The 12,113-nt window shown below is 39.2% G+C and overlaps 1 non-coding gene across 1 annotated transcript; it reads left to right on the plus strand.

Annotated features, from left to right (window-relative positions):
- Positions 1-8,299: 8,299 nt before the first annotated feature.
- On the plus strand, positions 8,300-8,403 carry LOC112780351 (small nucleolar RNA R71). The gene has a single exon (XR_003191194.1). It is a non-coding gene; the product is annotated as a small nucleolar RNA R71 (small nucleolar RNA).
- The last annotated feature ends 3,710 nt before the right edge of the window (positions 8,404-12,113 follow it).

Here is a 12,113-nt window from a genome sequence, read left to right on the forward strand (position 1 = left end):
GGTAAACTAGTATTGATCAGCTACTTCACCCAAGGCATGAACCCCCAGGATAAAACTACACTGGAAGGTGCCAGTAATGGTTCTCTGAAAAAGTACAAAACCGCAGATGAAGCATCGCAACTGATCAGCGACTTAGCTGAGTCCACTAGAAATCACAGACAGAGGCGCAACCCCAAAGCTGTTGTAGAGATTTCCACTAGCAAAGAGACTACTGCTCTCTCCCAAAGTATATGTGAAATGACCAACCTACTGAAGCAGATGCAGTTGAATCAACAACAAGCGCAACAACCTCAACCTTCACCACAACAAAGCCAATAGTTAGTTCCACAAAGAGTATGAGGGATCTATGCTGATTATAGTCATTATACTGATGAATGCCCACAGCTCCAGGAAGACAACACTATGGCAGCCACTCACAACTTCCATGACCGCCCAAATCAAGGATACAATCAACAAGGTGGCAACAATAGCCATGGATGGCAGGACAATTCCAACCAAGGTTGGAGAGATAACTCTAACCATGGCTGGAGGGATAACTTTAACAGAGGAGGCAGAGACAATAATGGAAACTAGAGGTGGAATAATAATAACAACAACAGACAGCAGAATCAGAACCAACCTTACAGAGCACCTTACCTAAGACAATCACAAGGACCCCAGCAAACCTAACAACAAGTTTCTCAGAATGCTTATTCTAATTCCTCATCAAATGATGAGATGCTCCGTTCTCTTGCACAAGGACAACAAGACATGCATGCTCAACTGAATTCTAGTCTGAATGGCTTAACCGCCACTTTACAAGCTCTCGTTTTCTGGATGGATTCCTCACTTAATTCCACACATGAACCTTCAAGCTCTAATGGAATTCCTTCTCAACCACTGCCTAATCCCAAGGGTGGCATCAATTTCATCACTCTAAGGTCTGGAACCACACTGCAGGAGAGGAACCATGAGGAGCCAAACCCACCAGAAAACGTGCCAACAGAGGATGTGGTGGAAGTGGAAGAAGCTGAAGAAGAAGAGGACGTACAAGAAATAGTTGAAGAAGAAGAAGCTCAACCACAGAATGAAGCACCAAGGGATGCTGAAGCTACAAATCGCGCCCCTCCTATTCCATTTCCACAACTTGCAAGGAAACCCAGAAAACAGATGGAACTTGACCCCAAAATGGTAGAAATATTCAAAGAGGTCGAGGTAACTGTTCCCCTTTTTGATATTATTCAACAGGTACCTAAATACGTAAAGTTTCTAAAAGATTTGTGCATACATAAAGATAAAATTAAGGAATTAGAAACTATTCCTTTAGGTAGTTCTATATCTGCTTTAATGGGAAATATACCTGAAAAATGTAGTGATCCAGATACATGTATGGTTAGTTGTACCATTAGAGGTGTGATATTTTCTGACTGTATGTGTGATTGAGGAGCATGTGTTAGTATAATGCCTTTGTCCATATATGATACTCTAAGGCTCTCTCCCTTAAAAAGGTCAGCAGCTCGTTTTGTGTTAGCAGATAAAAGTATTATTACAGTAGTTAGAATTGCTGAAGATGTACTAGTGAGCATTAAGGGGCTCACGTTTCTCATTGATTTCTACATCTTGGAAATGCCCTCTAATGACTCAGGAAGACCATCATCAATCCTGCTTGGAAGACCATTCCTGAAGACTTCAAAGTTCAAGCTGGATGCATTCTGGTGCACGAAATTGTGATCTCAGGCAACGGCGCCAGAAACTCTATACGCACGTCTTAATAAATCGTTTTTCATTCACAACTTCGATACAACTAACCAGCAAGTGCACTAGGTCGTCCAAGTAATAAACCTTACGTGAGTAAGGGTCGATCCCACGGAGATTGTCGGCTTGAAGCAAGCTATGGTCACCTTGTAAATCTCAGTCAGGCGGATATCAAATAGTTATGGAGTTTTCGAACATAAATAATAAATAGATAGAAAATAAGGATAGAAACACTTATGTATATCATTGGTGAGAATTTCAGATAAGTGTATAGAGATGCTTTCGTTCCTCTGAACCTCTGCTTTCCTGCTGTCTTCATCCAATCAGTCTTACTCCTTTCCATGGCTGGCTTTATGTAAGGACATCACCGTTGTCAATGGCTACTTTTTATCTTCTCTGGAAAATGGTCCGATGCGCTGTCACTGCATGGCTAATCGTCTGGAGGCATCACCCTTGTCAATGGCTGCATCCCATCCTCTTGTGAAAATGGTCCAAATGCTCTGTCACAGCACGGCTAATCATCTGAGGTTCTCGATCATACTGGAATAGGATTCACCCTCCTTTTGCGTCTGTCACTACGCCCAGAACTCGTGAGTTTGAAGTTCATCACAGTCATTCAATCCCAGAGTCCTACTCGGAATACCACAGACAAGGTTTAGACTTTCTGGACTCTCATGAATGCCGCCATCAATCTAAGGTGGAACGGAAGTGGTTGTCAGGGACGCGTTTGTAGTGGAATGAAGATGATTGTCACGTTCATCACATTCAGGTTGAAGTGCGAATGAATATCTTAGAAGAGGAATAAGTTGAATTGAATAGAAAAACAGTAGTACTTTGCATTAATCTTTGAGGAATAGCAGAGCTTCATACCTTAATCTATGGAGTGCAGAAACTCTATCGTTGAAAATACATAAGTGAAAGGTTCAGGCATGGCCGAATGGCCAGCCCCCATGATCTAAGAACAAAATGTCCCAGGATGTCTAATACAATAGTAAATAGTCCTATTTATACTAAACTAGTTACTAGGGTTTACAGAAGTAAGTAATTGATGCATAAATCCACTTCCGGGGCCCACTTGGTGTGTGCTTGGGCTGAGCTTGAATGTTACACGTGAAGAGGTCAATCTTGGAGTTGAACGCCAGTTTGTAACGTATTTCTGGCGTTCAACTCTGGCTTGTGACGTGTTTCTGGCGTTTAACCCCAGACAGCAGCGTAGAACTGGCGTTCAACGCCCTTTTACGTCATCTAAACTCGGCCAAAGTATGTACTATTATATATTGATGGAAAGCCCTGGATGTCTACTTTCCAACGCAATTAGAAGCGCGCCATTTTGAGTTCTGTAACTCCAGAAAATCCACTTTGAGTGCAAGGAGGTTAGAATCCAACAGCATCAGCAGTCCTTCTTCAACCTCTGAATCTGATTTTTGCTCAAGTCCCTCAATTTCAGCCAGAAAATACCTGAAATCACAGAAGAACATACAAACTCATAGTAAAGTCCAGAAATGTGAATTTAACATAAAAAATAATGAAAACATCCCTAAAAGTATACAGATTCTACTAAAAACATACTAAAAATAGTGCCAAAAAGCGTATAAATTATCCGCTCATCACAACACCAAACTTAAATTGTTGCTTGTCCCCAAGCAACTGAAAATCAAATAGGATAAAAAGAAGAGAATATACTATAAATTCCAAACTATCAATGAAACATAGCTCCAATTAAATGAGCGGGACTTGTAGCTTTTTGCCTCTTGAATAGTTTTGGCATCTCACTTTATCCATTGAAGTTCAGAATGATTGGCATCTATAGGAACTCAGAGTTCAGATAGTGTTATTGATTCTCCTAGTTCAGTATGATGATTCTTGAACACAGCTATTTTATGAGTCTTGGCCGTGGCCCTAAGCACTTTGTTTTCCAGTATTACCACCGGATACATAAATGCCACAGACACATAATTGGGTGAACCTTTTCAGATTGTGACTCAGCTTTGCTAAAGTCCCCAATTAGAGGTGTCCAGGGTTCTTAAGCACACTCTTCTTTTGCTTTGGACTTTGACTTTAACCGCTCAGTCTCAAGTTTTCACTTGACACCTTCACGCCACAAGCACATGGTTAGGGACAGCTTGGTTTAGCCGCTTAGGCCAAGATTTTATTCCTTTAGGCCCTCCTATCCACTTCTGCTCAAAGCCTTGGGATCCTTTTTATTTACCCTTGCCTTTTGGTTTTAAGGGTTATTTGCTCTTTGCTCTTGCCTCTTGGTTTTAAGAGCTTTTGGCTTTTTCTGCTTGCTTTTTCTTTTTTTTTTCGCCTATATTTTTTTTTTTCTGCAAGCTTTGTTCCTTGCTGCTTTTTCTTGCTTCAAGAATCATTTTTATGATTTTTCATATTATCAAATAACATGTCTCCTTATCATCATTCTTTCAAGAGCCAACATATTTAACATTCTTAAACAACAACTTCAAAAGATATATGCACTGTTCAAGCATTCATTCAGAAAATAAGAAGCATTGTCACCACATCAATTTAATTAAACTAAGTTCAAGGATAAATTCGAAACTCATGTATTTCTTGTTCTTTTGAATTAAAACATTTTTCATTTAAGAGAGGTGATGGATTCATAGGACATTCATAACTTTAAGACAAAGTTACTAAATACTAATGATCATGTAATGAAGACACAAACATGGATAAGCACTTAACATAGAGAAAACGAAAAACAGAGAATGTAAGAACAAGGAATGAGTCCACCTTAGTGATGGTGGCGTTTCCTTCTTGAGGAACCAATGATGTCCTTGAGCTCTTCTATGTCTCTTCCTTGTCTTTGTTGCTCCTCCCTCATTACTTTTTGATCTTCTCTTATTTCATGAAGGATGATGGAGTGCTCTTGATGTTCCACCCTTCATTGTCCCATGTTGGAACTTAATTCTCCTAGGGAGGTATTGATTTGCTCTCAATAGTTTTGTGGAGGAAAATACATTTGAGGCATCTCCGGGATCTCATGGTGATGAGCTTCATGCGTCTCTTGAGATCCATGAATGGGCTCTCTTGCTTGCTCCATCCTTTTCTTAGTGATGGGCTTCTCTTCCTCAATGGGAATGTCTCCTTCTATGAAAGCTCCAGCTGAGTAACATAGATGGCAAATAAGATGAGGAAAAGCTAGCCTTGCCCCAGGAGAGGGCTTTTCGGCTATTTTGTAGAACTCAAGGGAGATGACTTCATGAACTTCTACTTCCTCTCCAATCATGATGCTATGAATCATGATGGCTCAATCCACAGTAACTTCAGATCGGTTGCTAGTGGGGATGATGGAGCGTTGGATGAACTCCAACCATCCTCTAGCCACAGGCTTGAGGTCCAGTCTTCTTAGTTGAACCGGCTTGCCTTTGGAGTCAATCTTCCATTGAGCTCATTCCACACATATGTCCATGAGGACTTGGTCCAACCTTTGATTAAAGTTGACCCTTCTAGTGTAGGGGCGTGCATCTCCTTGCATCATAGGCAAGTTAAACGCCAACCTCACATTTTCCGGACTAAAATCTAAGTATTTTCCCCGTACCATTGTAATATAATTCTTTGGGTTTGGGTTCTTACTTTGATCATGGTTCCTAGTGATCCATGCATTGGCATAGAACTCTTGAACCATTAGGATGCCGACTTGTTGGATGGGGTTTGTTAGAACTTCCCAACCTCTTCTTTGGATTTCATGTCGGATCTCCGGATACTCATTCTTCTTGAGCTTGAAAGGGACCTCGGGGATCACCTTCTTCTTGACCACAACATCATAGAAGTGGTCTTGATGAGCTTTGGAGATGAATCTTTCCATCTCCCATGACTCGGAGGTGGAAGCTTTTGTCTTCCCTTTCCCTTTTCTAGAGGATTCTCCGGTCTTGGGTGCCATCAATGGTAATGGAAAAACAAAAAGCTTATGCTTTTACCACACCAAACTTAGAATATTGCTCGCCCTCGAGCAAGAGAAGAAAGAATAGATGAAGAAGAAGAAGAAAATATGGAGGAGAGGGGGGAGAGGTGTATACGGCCAAGAAGGGGAAGAGAGGGTTGTGTTGTGTGAAAATGAAGAAGAATGGAGGGCTATATATAGGGAAAGGAGGGGGGTTAATTTCGGCCATATAGGGTGGGTTTGGGTGGGAAAATGATTTTGAATTTTGAAGGTAGGTGGAGTTTATGAGGTAGGTTTATGGGGAAGAGTGAATGGATGTGAGTGGTGAAGTGGTGATAGGGAAGAGAGATTGAGGTGATTGGTGAAGAGTTTTGGAGAAGAGTGTTTATGGGATTTTGTGAAAGAGGGGTGAGAAGAAGTGAGTGGAGGTAGGTGGGGATCTTGTGGGGTCCACAGATCCTGAGGTGATCCTGTGGGGTCCACAGATCCTGAGGTGTTCAAGGATTTACAACCTTGCACCAAATTAGGCATGCAAAATGCCCTTGCACACAACTCTGGGCGTTTAGCGCCAGATTGCTGCTTGTTCTGTGCGTTGAACGCCCATTTGTTGCCCATTTCTGGTGTTGAATGCCAGAACCATGCTTGTTTTGGGCGTTCAGCACCAGCTCTTCTCCAGGATGCAATTCTGGCGTTCAAACGCCCAGATGCTGCCCATTTTGGGCGTTCAGCGCCAGAACCATGCTCTGTTCTGGCGTTGAACGCCAGCCAGATGCTTCTTACTGGCGTTTAAACGCTAGTAAGGTCTTCCTCCAGGGTGTGATTTTTCTTCTGCTGTTTTTGATTCCATTTTCAATTTTTATATTTATTTTGTGACTCCACATGATCATAAACCTAATAAAACATGAAAGAACAAGAAAAATAAAATTAGATAAATAAAAATTGGGTTGCCTCCCAACAAGCGCTTCTTTAATGTCAATAGCTTGACAGTGGGCTCTCATGGAGCCTCACAGATGTTCAGAGCTTTGTTGAGACTTCCCAACACCAAACTTAGAGTTTGGTTGTGGCCTCCCAACACCAAACTTAGAGTTTGACTGTGGGGGCTCTGATTGACTCTGTTTTGAGAGAAGCTTACTATGCCTCTTTTCCATGTTTACAGAAGGGTAACCTTGAGTTGTAAACACAAGGGAGTCCTCATTCAATTGAAGGACTAATTCACCTCTGTCAACATCAATCACAGCTCTTGCTGTGGCTAGAAAAGGTCTTCCAAGGATGATGGATTCATCCTCATCCTTCCCAGTATCAAGGATTATGAAATCAGCAGGAATGTAAAGGCCTTCAACCTTTACTAACACGTCCTCAACTTGTTCATAAGCCAGTTTTCTTGAATTGTCTGCCATCTCTAATGAGATTTTAGCAGCTTGCACCCCAAAGATTCCCAGTTTCTCTATTACAGAGAGGGGCATGAGGTTTATCCCTGACCCAAGGTCACATAGAGCCTTCTCAAAGGTCATGGTGCCTATGGTACAAGGTATTAATAACTTTCCAGGATCCTGTTTCTTCTGAGGCAATGTCAGTTGATCCAGATCACTTAGTTCATTGGTGAACAAGGGAGGTTCATCCTCCCAAGTCTCAATACCAAATAACTTGGCATTCAGATTCATGATTGCACCAAGAAACTTGGCAGCTTGCTCTTCAGTAACATCCTCATTCTCTTCAGAAGAGGAATACTCATCAGAGCTAATGAATGGCATAAGGAGGTTCAATGGAATCTCTATGGTCTCTAGATGAGTCTCAGATTCCTTTGGTTCCTCAAAGGGAAACTCCTTATTGTTCACTGGACGTCCCAGGAGGTCTTCCTCACTGGGATTTACGTCCTCCTCTTCCTCCCCAGGTTCGGCCGTGTTGACTATGTCAATGGCCTTGCACTCTCCTTTTGGATTTTCTTCTGTATTGCTTGGGAGAGTACTAGGAGGGATTTCAGTGATCCTTTTACTCAGCTGGCCAACTTGTGCCTCCAAATTTCTAATGGAGGACCTTGTTTCATTCATGAAACTTACAGTGGCCTTAGATAGATCAGAGACTAAGTTTGCTAAATTAGATGTATTTTGTTCAGAGTTCTCTGTCTGTTGCTGAGTGGATGATGGAAAAGGTTTACTATTGTTAAACCTATTTCTTCCACCATTATTAAAGCCTTGTTGGGGCCTTTGTTGATCCTTCCATGAGAGATTTGGGTGATTTCTCCATGAGGGGTTATAGGTGTTTCCATAAGGTTCACCCATATAATTTACCTCTGCTATTGCAGGGTTCTCAGGATCATAGGCCTCTTCTTCAGAAGGCGCCTCTTGAGTACTGTTGGATGCAGCTTGCATTCCATTCAGACTCTGAAAAATCATATTGACTTGCTGAGTCAATATTTTATTCTGAGCCAATATGGCATTCAGAGTATCAATTTCAAGAACTCCCTTCTTCATAGGCGTCCCATTACTCACAGGATTCCTCTCAAAAGTGTACATGAACTGGTTATTAGCAACCATGTCAATGAGTTCTTGAGCTTCTGCAGGCATTTTCTTTAAGTGAATGGATCCACCTGCAGAAGTATCCAATGACATTTTAGCCAATTCAGATAGACCATCATAGAATATATCCAGGATGGTCCATTCTGAAAGCATGTTAGAATGACACTTTTTGGTCAGTCCTTTGTATCTCTCCCAAGCTTCATAGAGGGATTCACCTTCTTTCTGTCTGAAGGTCCGAACATCCACTCTAAGCTTACTCATCTTTTGAGGAGGAAAGAACTTGGCTAAGAAAGCCTTGACCAGCTTATCCCAAGAGTTCAGGCTATCTTTGGGTTGAGAGTCCAACCACACTCTAGCTCTGTCTCTTACAGCAAAAGGGAAAAGCATGAGCCTGTAGACTTCAGGATCTACTCCATTAGTCTTAACAGTATCACATATCTGCAAGAATTCAGTTAAGAACTGAAAAGGATCTTCAGATGGAAGTCCATGAAACTTGCAGTTCTGCTGCATCAAAGAAACTAATTGAGGTTTCAGCTCAAAATTGTTTGCTCCAATGGCAGGAATGGAGATGCTTCTTCCATGTAAATTGTAATTAGGTGCAGTAAAGTCACCAAGCATCCTCCTTGTATTATTATTATTTTCGGCTGCCATCTCCTCTTCTTGTTCGAAAATTTCTAAAAGGTGCTTGCTGGATTGTTGTAATTTAGCTTCTCTTAGTTTCCTCTTCAGAGTCCTTTCAGGTTCTGGATCTGCTTCAACAAGAATATTCTTGTCCTTGCTCCTGCTCATATGAAAAAGAGGGACAGAAAAATAATAATAATAGGGATCCTTTTTGCCCAAGTATAGAGGTTCCCTTATGTGAGTAGAAGAAAAGAAGAAGAGAAAATTTGAACTCAGAGAGAGAGAGGGTTCGGATTTTTTTTGGGGAGTGAGGGAGAGATGTTAGTAGATGAATAAATAAAATAGAAGGAGATGAGAGAGAAGGAGAATTTTCGAAAATTATTTTTGAAAAAGAGTTAGTGATTTTCGAAAATAGTTTTTGAAAAAGGTTAGTAATTTTTTTTTCGAAAATTAAAATAAAAAATTAAAATAATTAATTAATTAAAAAGAAATTTTGAAAAAGAGGGAAGATATTTTCGAAAATTAGAGAGAGAGAGAGTTAGTTAGGTAGTTTTGAAAAAGATAAGAAACAAACAAAAAGTTAGTTAGTTAGTTGAAACAAATTTGAAAATCAATTTTTAAAAGATAAGAAGATAAGAAGTTAGAAAGGATATTTTAAAATCAAATTTTGAAAAAGATAAGATAAAAAGATATTTTTAAAAAGATATGATTGAAATTAGTTTTGAAAAATATTTGATTTTTAAAATCACAATTAATGACTTGATTCACAAGAAATCACAAGATATGATTCTAGAACTCAAAGTTTGAATCTTTCTTAACAAGTAAGTAACAAACTTAAAATTTTTGAATCAAAACATTAATTGATGATGTTATTTTCGAAAATTAGGAGATAAAGATAAGAAAAAGATTTTTGAAAAATATTTTTAAAATTTTAATTTTTGAATTTAAATGAGAAAAATGAAAAAGATTTGATTTTTGAAAAAGATTTTGAAAAAGATAAGATTTTTAAATTAAATTTAAAATTTGATTTGACTCATAAGAAACAATTGGATTTTAAAATTTTTTGAAAAAGTCAAATCTAATTTTCAAATTTATGAGAAGAAAAAGGGGAAGATATTTTTTTGATTTTTGAAATTTTTTATGATGAGAGAGAAAAACATGAAAAAGACTCAATGCATGAAAATTTTGGATCAAAACAATGAATGCATGCAAGAATGCTATGAATGTCAAGATGAACACCAAGAACACTTTGAATGTCAAGATGAACATCAAGAACTTATTTTTTTGAAAATTTTTAATGCAAAGAAAACATGGAAGATACCAAACTTAAAAATTTTTCATGTATAGACACTATGAATGCAAGAATGCATATGAAAAACAAGAAAAGACACAAAACATGAAAACATCAAGATCAAACAAGAAGACTTACCAAGAACAACTTGAAGATCATGAAGAACACTATGAATGCATGAATTTTTTGAAAAATGCAAGATGAATATGCAATTGACACCAAACTTTCAACTTGACTCAAGACTCAAACAAGAAACATGAAATATTTTTGATTTTTATGATTTTATGATTTTGTTTGTATTTTCTTTTAATTTTTTTGAAAATCATTTTGAAAAAGAAAAATAAGGATTCCAAAATTTTTAATATGAATTCCAGGAATCTTATGCTCTTTAGTCTAAAGCTCCAATCAAAGGGTCAGGCATGGCTTAATAGCCAGCCAAGCTTTAGTATGTAACTCAGACATGACACGCCTGACATTCCCTATCTAGAAGAATTAGATATGGCTTTACAGCCAGCCAGGCTTCAACATGCTTCATGAAACACTAGAATTCATTCTTAAAAGTTCTGAAGAAAAATATATTTTTTAAAACATTTTTATTTTAAATATTTTTTTTTTCGAAAACAAAGGAGAAATTTTTGAAAGATTTTTGAATTTTTTTTTTTGAAAATAAAACAAAAAGAAAATTACCTAATCTGAGCAACAAGATGAACCGTCAGTTGTTCAAACTCGAACAATCCCCGGCAACGGCGCCAAAAACTTGGTGCATGAAATTGTGATCTCAGGCAACGGCGCCAGAAACTCTGTACGCATGTCTTAATAAATCGTTTTTCATTCACAGCTTCGATACAACTAACCAGCAAGTGCACTGGGTCGTCCAAGTAATAAACCTTACGTGAGTAAGGGTCGATCCCACGGAGATTGTCGGCTTGAAGCAAGCTATGGTCACCTTGTAAATCTCAGTCAGGCGGATATCAAATAGTTATGGAGTTTTCGAACATAAATAATAAATAGATAGAAAATAAGGATAGAAACACTTATGTATATCATTGGTGAGAATTTCAGATAAGTGTATAGAGATGCTTTCGTTCCTCTGAAGCTCTGCTTTCCTGCTGTCTTCATCCAATCAGTCTTACTCCTTTCCATGGCTGGCTTTATGTAAGGACATCACCGTTGTCAATGGCTACTTTTTATCCTCTCTGGAAAATGGTCCGATGCGCTGTCACTGCATGGTTAATCGTCTGGAGGCATCACCCTTGTCAATGGCTGCATCCCATCCTCTTGTGAAAATGGTCCAAATGCTCTGTCACAGCACGGCTAATCATCTGAGGTTCTCGATCATACTGGAATAGGATTCACCCTCCTTTTGCGTCTGTCACTACGCCCAGCACTCGCGAGTTTGAAGTTCGTCACAGTCATTCAATCCCAGAGTCCTACTCGGAATACCACAGACAAGGTTTAGACTTTCCGGACTCTCATGAATGCTGCCATCAATCTAGCTTATACCACGAAGATTCTGATTAAGAGATCTAAGAGATACTCATTCAATCTAAGGTGGAACGGAAGTGGTTGTTAGGCACGCGTTCGTGGTGGAATGATGATGATTGTCACGTTCATCACATTCAGGTTGAAGTGCGAATGAATATCTTAGAAGAGGAATAAGTTGAATTGAATAGAAAAACAGTAGTACTTTGCATTAATCTTTGAGGAACAGTAGAGCTTCACACCTTAATCTATGGAGTGCAGAAACTCTACCGTTAAAAATACATAAGTGAAAGGTTCAGGCATGTCCGAATGGCCAGCCCCCGTGATCTAAGAACGAAATGTCCCAGGATGTCTAATACAATAGTAAACAGTCCTATTTATACTAAACTAGTTACTAGGGTTTACAGAAGTAAGTAATTGATGCATAAATCCACTTCCGGGGCCCACTTGGTGTGTGCTTGGGCTGAGCTTGAATGTTACACGTGAAGAGATCAATCTTGGAGTTGAACGCCAGTTTGTAACGTATTTCTGGCGTTCAACTCTGGCTTGTGACGTGTTTCTGGCGTTTAAC

The sequence above is a fragment of the Arachis hypogaea genome, chromosome 19 (assembly GCF_003086295.3).
Source record: "Arachis hypogaea cultivar Tifrunner chromosome 19, arahy.Tifrunner.gnm2.J5K5, whole genome shotgun sequence".
Taxonomy (NCBI): domain Eukaryota; kingdom Viridiplantae; phylum Streptophyta; class Magnoliopsida; order Fabales; family Fabaceae; genus Arachis; species Arachis hypogaea.